Genomic DNA, 9,847 nt, shown 5'->3' with positions numbered 1-9,847 from the left:
TGCGGAGAGATTCCATCAGAGTATAGAGACAAAGTAAAATATCTTCTGACTGTGGCAAAGCCCAAATGAAAAATTCAATGAATTTTAATGTTGTTGAAAAATTATCGGTTCCATGACTGTGAGACCCATGAAGGTACTGATTAATATGAATAGGGTACTTCACAAGCATTTTATTAGGCTCTCCAAAAACTCAGATCTTGCTGTTTCAAAATATGCTTGAATTACATTTTGTCCACAGCCTTAAGAGCTAAAATGTTGGGGAGGGGATTGATTAATGAATAGTAAAGATTGGGTGTGTGCATGTTCATGTCACAGTTGAATAGAGATCACAGATCTTCCAGGCCCTTCTGTAGCTGGTACAAACAAAGTAAACACTAAATTGTTCCTGTGACAAGAGACTGCACAGCCCGTGAAAGAGTCCTATTAAGTGTGCTCTTAACCGGAACATTTATGACTATAATTGTTGATGCAAGTTACTTGGCACAGCAACTGACAGTTCATTCATAACTTGGAGGTTTCTCGATTAATAAGTTACCCCCTAATTAGTTCCTGTGAATGTTCTTTATGAAATCAGTCATATTCTTATAACTTCTGCAGTGTTAGTCCTCCAACTCCTGAGAAGTATAACTTTTCACACACACACACATACACACACAATAAAACCTTCTCTTGTAATTTCTGCATATGACATCTGCCCCTTTATAGCCGCAAAGGATCAGATTTCACGAGTCTGCTGAGCTGGAAGAGCCAGTCTTCTAAATATTCTGCTAAAAGCCTTCAGTTGAAAGATAGCTGGAGATGGGAGAGGAGGACATCAAGTGGTGTCTGTGTTTCTCAGTCTTCAAATTCAGGGCCGAACCAGGAACAGCATCAACTAGAATGCTCCAGCATCCAGTTAGTTGGTGGGGGAGTGGAATGTGTCCCTGCAGTGGAAAATCCATCCTTCCTTCCTTCCTTCCTTCCTTCCTTCCTTCCTTCCTTCCTTCCTTCCTTCCTTCCTTCCTTCCTTCCTTCCTTCCTTCCTTCCTTCCTTCCTTCCTTCCTTCCTTCCTTCCTTCCTTCCTTCCTTCCTTCCTTCCTTCCTTCCTTCCTTCCTTCCTTCCTTCCTTCCTTCCTTCCTTCCTTCCTTCCTTCCTTCCTTCCTTCCTTCCTTCCTTCCTTCCTTCCTTCCTTCCTTCCTTCCAGTGAAGAATCATTGATTATGGCAATGCTTCGTGCTCTGTGGTTTCTCATACTCAGATAAGATCTTCCTCAATTCCAAGGATCTGACCATGATTTCATTTGGTGGCTTACGTTCCCCTCTAGTTCTTGTTAAAAAAAAAAAATAAAAAAAAATCGAATGCATTTTCTATAGGTAACCCAAGGAAAAACAGGTATTTTTTTTTCTTTTTTTTCTTTGCTGTGCATCCTCATCCCTCCTTTGAATATTTGAAGATAATAATGGACTATCCCTGTCATTCCCTTGGTTTTGTTTTGGGCTGTTTAAATGAATTTCCTAGTCTGTGACCTTCTGCATCAGGAGTACCATCTGCTTGAGGGTGACATTTTCATCATCTTGGCAAGCAAAGACCTAGAGTTACAACCCTTTACACTGCCTGTTATTTTGGAGCAGAAAGGAAATGAAAAGATCACACTTTTACTTTATTTTGTAATTTGTCTTTCTTTATGGATACACATGAAAATATAATGTACTATCGTCCAGTAGTAACTCACCTTTCAGATTAAATTCAGAGCTGACCACTATCTGGAGTGAGACTGTTTAAGTAGGATGCTGTCCTACAAGGGCTGCACAACTGGAGATTAATTTAATAGTGGTCTTAACTAAGGCATTTTGCATGGGTAGTTTTCCTTCTCTATAGCTAGCAGTCTGAACTTCAAATCCAGGCAGGTCTGAAGTTACCTGTAAGGGTCATCTCTGGCACACCAAGTCCTTAGGAGAAATTTATGAGGCTTGGGTGTGTACACTGTTAGTAAAGATCTCATCTCTGTAAAATGTATCAGAGTGTCAGCATAAAGCTGGAAATCTTTTGGCTAGGGTATCTTCCTAGTCATAGTCCCAAACTTCCAGGAAATGCAGTTTTCTGATGTTTTTTTTTTAGCTAAAGGTCCCATTTAAACCAAGTACTTTGTACTTGAATATTTCTGTAATGACTAACTTACACAGATGTAGTACCATTATGGCTAGGTCTCCATTAGTTAACCCAGGTTTCCCGCTGTTATGTTATTTATTAAGACGGTTATTTCTTGAATTGAAATTTGAGATACCCATTAACACATGTTATGAACTGAACAGATGGCTATATATTTCTAACCCTGAAGAATATATTTTATTCAGTTAATACAGCTGTCATGACATCCAGAGTCATAAAAGTTAAGATAAACTAAGCTTTACATAACATTTATATTTTTCTTAAGTATTTATTTTAAAGTATCTCAAATGCAAATTTGTATTGCCCCACAAAATTGCTAATTTTCAAAACATTTTACATGCTATAAAAGATTTTCCCAAGGTAAGAAATAACTGCAGATCAAATGCAACACAGCATTTTAAAAGCTGGGAGCTCAGCTTGCAAAATGGCTTGCACTGATTGAACAGATAGAGCCATTACAGGGACAGAGGCTGGGGACGTCCGTGTTGCCGCTAGGTATTCTCGTGGTCCAGAGGATGAGTTTGTGGAAGGGAGTAAAGAGTCCCTTGCCATATCAAGTGCAACTTCTGACTTCTGACTTGAGCAGCACAGCCCAGAGCCACTTTTAAAGCTACTGAAGTAGCTCCAGTGAAAGCAGATGAACGGTCTGCTGAGGGTTTTTCCTGGAAGGTGTGTGGTGAGGGGCTGTTGGGATCCAAGGAGTCTGGCCAGAGTGGCCTAAGCCTCTTGTTGAATGGAAGGAGCATTGGTAGCTTTGTTATGTGTGATGCTATGCTGTTAGTCAGGCCAACTTGGTGCTTAGTATCAAAATCACTTTTCTGTAATGTTAAATGCTTTTATTATTTTTTACAATATCAAGTTTTATGGGGTTTCTGTCAACCAACTGCAATAATAACAACATAATAAAAAGACATGTTTGTTTAGTGAGTAGAGTGCTGGTAAAGGTCCTTAGTTGGCTGCCACAGGAGCTGAAGCTCTAGAGTTATCCAGAGAACAGGTGCTGGAGGTCAGCAGCAGGACAGGCTTGCCCAGCCTTGCTCCCAGAATGTGCTCAGCCCACACCAGCACATAGTATTAGTAAGGAGGGGTGTGCATCCCTCTTCTACAGGTGAGGGGAATTGAAACACAAAGGGGTTAAAAGATTTGTTTGAAGTCAGTCCTCGGACTGGTCAAAAGCCAGAAATAATGCCCAGGTTTCTGCAGGCCACAGTAGCATATTTCACAATTAGGCTATCTGAGTTTTCTTCTGATATAAACTACTAAGAAATTCACTAAAACCTCTTTGTGTGTGATTTCAATAAACCAGGAATGCGACTCCTTAGGGAGGAAATACACAGTGCAAAATTATGGACTGCAGGCCCTCGTTACACCAGTCAGCCAGACCGCAGCTCTGACCAACAGCTGCTTCACTGACTCTGGGAAAGGGAAATACTAGCTCTAGTCCAGTTCCTTTGGGGCTGTCGTCCCTGTCGTGAATGTGACACTACAAAAGCATGCCATTAATGCACACACAAACTGAAGTTTCTTTTTCATCACTCAAACTTGGTAGCAGGGCTACAATGGCACTGTAGAGGTACCCAAGCTTGCAGGGGATGACAGAGCTTGTTTGAGTACCACAGGTAGCCCAGCCACAGCAATCCAAAATACCACATGGGCTAGTTACCCTGCAGTGCAGCAGCTTTGTGGAACAACAGTGAAGTGACTTTTGTTACCCAAGCCAAATTGCTTTCTTGGCTCTCTGCTGCACTGTAGGTTGCTGTGAAGGTATTCACATGCCTATTCTGTAGAGCAGAATGAAGAAATACAAAGAATTTTGGTTTGAAACTAGCCACTTCCATGGAGAAAGGGACAGGAGGGCTGTGGATGAAGACTTGACGTGAATGTTACTTTCGGTTCTAGATGTTATAACCCTTAAATCTGGAGGTTCGGGGAGAGGAATCATGAAGGTCCCTTCCCAGCTGTTGTTGCTGAGAAACAAATAGGGTCTACTGTGCTCAGAAACCAGGGTAGCAGCTTCATTTTAAAATTGATGTATTTGAGGGGGGAAAAATAGCCTTCCATCTAGAGAGAGCAGGACATGAAACAGTTTGGGGGAACTTAAAGATGAAAGGGGGCAATTTTAGTTATGTTTTTAAAAAGCACAATAGTTGAATGTCCTTTGAGTAACAGTTAACAATTCAGTTTGGGAGAACAAGGTGGGAATATATTTTTACACTGTAGCATAAACAGAAGAAGCAAACTTAACTAAATCATCCATGATACCTTTTCTGTTTGCTTTTCTTTGGTATGTTGTTGGGAAACAGGCCAATTTCAGGAATGTAGTTTTTTTATTTTCACTACAATGACAGGTAAACTGATAGCTTTTGCAAAGATCTGGAGTAATGTTCTGGGGATAAGGCTAGACTACACAGACTGACACACAAAGAAAATGTCTTTTTAGGAAACATAGCCCTTTAGAACTGCAGAACTGTGAGAGCTTTCAGAAGATCATTCAGCCTAACCCTGCGCTGAGGCAGGATCTAATACTCCCAGACCACCCTGACGTGTCTATCTTAGCTTCTCAAAAACTTCCACTGAAGGGAAGCTCCTGTGTCTCCCCAGTTGGTCTCACCAGTATAATGCAAAATAACATAAAGATTCAGAACATGGCTCTGTTACATTTATATAGGGACAAATTTACACTGCCATGACAACATAAAGGGTTGCTAAAGTGAGATTCCCATTAGGTTTAACGTAAATTTTAAGACCTTTTTATATTGCCAGAGCAACATGAAGGGTCCACTAATGTAAGCTGAAGTGAGGCACTTGGTTTCTGATGATCTTTCTATGGCTGTAGTCTAGGAAAACTCCCAAGGACAATGATGATAAAGGCTGCATAAAAAAAAAGTAGATCATATGTTCCATCCCTTCTCTGATAGTGCTGCACAGTGCCAAAATATGAATTATCTGGAAGCAATAAAAAGAATTGTGCACTGATGACAAACGAAGGTACAAGATTCTGAAACCATCTGTCAAGTTTTAACACTTTAATACAATAGCCTTTTGATAGAATTTAATAGTTCTTTCCAGTGCTTTCTGTATTCCACCTTCCGCAGCTTACCATCTAAAGAGGGCTTTCAGATACACCTGTATCACCACCTTGTCTAGTAGTGACATGTCCATGGTGAAGTTGTACAAGCCCTACCCCACGAGGTTTGCCTGCAACTCTCATCATCTGCATTTCATCCTACCATCTCAAAAAGAGCAAAGCTCTGCAGGAGACAGCAGACTGCATTCCCTTTTTCTTTTGCTGAAAACAGTACAGCTCTTTTCCTTTGCTTCCCAACTTGAAATCACTTGTTGATCTCCGGACAGCTCCAGGCCTGCATGTCACCCGTTTGAAGAGCAGCCCTCCAGCCTCCCCTCCTCCATGACCCCATATGCTTGAAGCAGCTGGTTGGTCTGATCTGTGATCTATTAACCAGCTGCACTTGGCACAGAGTTATGGAGCTGAGGAGAGAGGCTGCAGGTGAGGGTGTGCCTCTGAGCATTGCCCCAGGCTGAAAGAAAGGCATGCTCTTCAGCTGCAGCACAATGCTGGGTGGCCTTTGACTGCATGTGACCTGCATGCAGTGTCTCACTCTGTGCAGCAGCAAAAGCTGAGGGGCCTGAAAATCTGTTTTGTTGCATGATGTGCCATAATTGACAAGAAGGTATCCAGTCTTCTTCTAGAATGCCTATTTTAGGGATTTTTTTCTCACTCTGTGAATTGAATAAACCAGTTTCGCAATCTGCTACAGGCCCCACCCTGCCTAACCCTGGCTAGTTAACCTGTAACGGATTGCAAAACTGGTTTGAGTCACACAGTGAAGAAAGAGATGTAAATTAGCCTTTTAATAGTTTAACTCTCCTGACCAATAACTTAAGCCATCAGTTGTTAATAGTGGTGCCATAGAAGCACAACACGTGCCATGCAGTCATTCCTTTGTCACATTATAATGTCTCCTTTCATGTTTCTGGAGATTTAAAGCTTGGTAGGCAGGAGTAAACTTCCTTCTCAGTACTGCAGCCTAGATGCCAAATTTCTTTATGTAGGATTCACATATATGCTATGAAGAGCTCTGACATAACTGAGCAGTCATAGTTCTGCTGATACGCATTGCCTTGCTATGTCACTGTATCTGGCTTGTGCGTCTGAGCTAATTATTGAATGAAATGTAGCTAATATCTCATTCCCTTCAAACGTGGGTAACAGAACAAACCCATGTCTCAAACATTTTTACTTGTGGTTTTCCACTAACCTGATTTCTTGAGACACCTACAGGTTAGTCAACAGTCACCCAGAAAAGAGAAAACCAAAAAGGTATGGACAATATTCAATATATGTAGGTTGTTAATATTTGTATGTTAATAAAAACTTGATCCCACACAAGTTTATTTTCCCTATCATTTTGCTATAATGCATAGTCAGAAGGAACCTGCATGCCTGATACAAAAGTCAGTGAACGCTCCTGAGCAGGTGGCCCTACCAACTGGCTTTAGCTATTTCCCATTTCCTCTGGCCCATTTTCAGCTTTCATTTCTTTTATTGCAAACAGGAGCAGAATGAGCAGGAGGTGTAAGGTAGAGAGGCCTTCCCGTTCAGATGGCTAATTCCAGTTCAGATGAAGCCAACAAAAAAATTTTGCTTGGGCTACACTGAGGCCACAAAAATGATGAATCTCACTTCTCTATTTGAAAAGGCATACTGGTGTCCATGCTCCTGGTCTTGTGGGAGAGATTGTGTGCTGTTTCAGTTCCCAGTTCTGGGGGCTACCTCCAGTAGCATCTTGCCCAGAAAAGCTAGAACTGACCCAATGCTTTTTTCTGCAAGGAGTACAGTAAAATGCAATGAATACTTCTGAAGGAGAACCCCCTTCTCTGCATCAGAGACACCTCCTGCTAGGCAGTGCTTTCTCTGTGGGACTTGGAGGAGTGTGTTTATCTCAGAGGAGGACATTAAACACAAATTCCTTCAGCCTTGATGAGAAGCACTAAAGCTTATATATCTTTATACTAGGGAAGGGCAGTGAACGGCAGTGCTACCTTCCTCCTCTAGTCACTGTAAAGCAGGAAGGCCAGCTGTAACTTTGAAAAGCAGCAACAGAAGTACCCTCCGTGGAGGTAACCAGGGCTTGAATTGCAGGAGGAGGATACCTCCTGCTACGCCAAAGTGTCTTCATGCTGATGGGGCAGACCTCTAACTCTTTCCTAAGGATTTCACTTTTAGCTAGTTCTACATATCCCAAATTTTCCTGTGGTGAATCTTAATCTCAGGTACCTGTCTTTTCCCATGCATTGGGAAATAAAAAAAGAAATAGTGAAGGGTAGTGTGGTAGATATGTTTGCATCAGGAAAGTATGATGTGCTAGAGGTGTAAGGAGCAGTTAAAATAATGGATGGTACTGAGTTCTGGTGTTACTTTAGCTACTGTGAGGATTGCTTTGACTTCCTGTAACAATTTCCAGTCAGTAAAAAGGAAGTACTAATGCTTAGAACACAGCAGTGGTGTGAAGATCAACTGTTTATTGTTTATAAAGTGCCTTGAACATGATAAGTGTTATGTAAATCAGGAAATGCTGACAGACACTATCCACCTGGGACTGATCAAGAAGAATAACAAATTAGCTAAATTCTTCAGGATTTGGAGGGTAAAAGAAGCACATAAAACATACAAAGCTGTGCAGGTGGTAGAGTAATTGCATTTGTGAAGTCACCTAAGATGAAATCACATGTGAAATGAGGTTAGGATTCTCTACATTGATGATAAGCATTTGTCTATTACATCATCTCATTGTTTGACATGCTTCTACACAATTATTTAGTGGCCATTTAGAGGACCTGCATTTCAGATTTACTTGCATGTCCTGCTTACCTATCACACCCACCATGGGCAGAGTGTGTGCCCTGTGTGTTGTGCAGCACATAGCCCTGAGCTGTGCATTCACTGACTACTAGGCTGACTTGCTGTTGTCACTGTCTATTTATTAAGTCTGTGCAGTTATGAAATGAAACTAGTGCACTTTTTTTTTCCCCACCTTTGGAAGGCGTTTCTCTTCTTGCAGGACAACTATGTGAGGTGGTCTGCCATTTCCACAGAGCACTTTAGACACTGGCAATGCTTCCTGACTGGCTTTCTGTGGGACATAATGCGTCATGGGCATATGAGCAGAAAACCCAGAACAAAGAGAGCATTTGCAATCAGGATTAAGCTTCACGGCAGCCAGTCCATCCGCTGGACCTTGCAAAGCTGCAAAACTCTGAATTTTAAGAGCGTTAAACAGTTGTTTTAATTTCAAATAATTAACACTGTCAGTTCAGTTACTGTTTGTCATTGCTGAAACACAGTAGAGAAAAAGCAGTGAGAGAAAAGACTGTCCTTTATTAAAATTAACAATGGGGTTACTATTCTGAGCAGACTAGAGCACTCGCTAGCCTCAGTGGCTCCTCATCTCCAGGTGACTTTTTCTTCTCCTGTTTCCAAAACTGTTTTCCTAAATACAGGCTAGATAAAAAGTATTTGTGTTTCCCCTGGGAAGGATGAGGAAAGGTCGGGATTTACATGGTGATATTTACTACTACAAATTCTGTAATGACCATTCCAGAAACTCCATTCAGTAGTTCTCATCTAACTATGTACCCATGCACCATTTATGATTTCCCAGCAGCTTTAGGTAATTTTTTCTTTCATTACCCAACCAACTACAAATTACTCTTTGTAAAATTCTTACTGAAAAGCCATGTAAGCTTGGCCTTCAAGGATTAGTTGCAAGAAGGAATGCATTACCTTATACTCAAATGAGTATAATAGGAAATGTCAGGTTGACTAATAACTATACCATCACACAACATGCTTCTTTCCATACAAATAGTGTGGACAGATGCCCAGGCCAGGCCTATGGCAGCTGGAGCTGTGGGACCCTTTGAATTGATGGCAAGATGGCCACGAGATAATTTGGAAGCAGTAACATCACAGGGGACAAGGGCAAGTCCTGTCTGTGAAAGGAGCTTTCAAGCCATACACAGGTAGGAAAGGTCTGGTTGGGCTACCGTGGGGTGTGCTGGGACAAACTGTTGTCAGGAATGGTGTTTGTGTGTCCATCTTGGTAACGGGAGAAGTCCTACTTAGAAATCATTCATTTTTGAAAGAAGGAAGTCTGGCTCCCTCCTCTCCCTGTAGAATTCACCTGTGGAGTAGTTTTGGTGAGATAAACGAATGTTTGCGAATAGCCTTGTGCTATCTCACGGCAGGTGGTGCTTTTAAGTGCTTTGAAATATTCCTTAGACATAGATTTTGAGCATCATCCAAAGGAAACCTCTAAAAGTACTTATGTGGTTAGGATAAATATTAAGGTGCCTTTTATTGTTGTTGTTATTACCATTATTATTATTATTTTGTTATTACTATTACTAGTATTATTTAGGTTGTCTGGATAAGTATTGAGATTTCCCAGAATATTTACCCACCTAAAAACATTGAAATCAAAGGGAATTAGACACTTAGGTACAGTGAAGGATAAAAACCACCTATGCCTATCTTCAAGCATCTAAATACCGTTAGAAACCTGGGGCAAGGTGAAGAGAAGGAATAAAATAGGCCATTTACATATTAAGCAGGCTAAGAAGTGCTCAGAAACCTGAAATTTTGATGAATCAAGAAAAAGAGATTCCATGGGAAT

Source organism: Anser brachyrhynchus (genome assembly GCF_964034855.1).
Source record: "Anser brachyrhynchus genome assembly, chromosome: 5".
Taxonomy (NCBI): Eukaryota; Metazoa; Chordata; class Aves; order Anseriformes; family Anatidae; genus Anser; species Anser brachyrhynchus.
The sequence above is the reverse complement of the archived record's forward strand: the minus strand, read 5'-3'. Positions refer to the sequence as shown.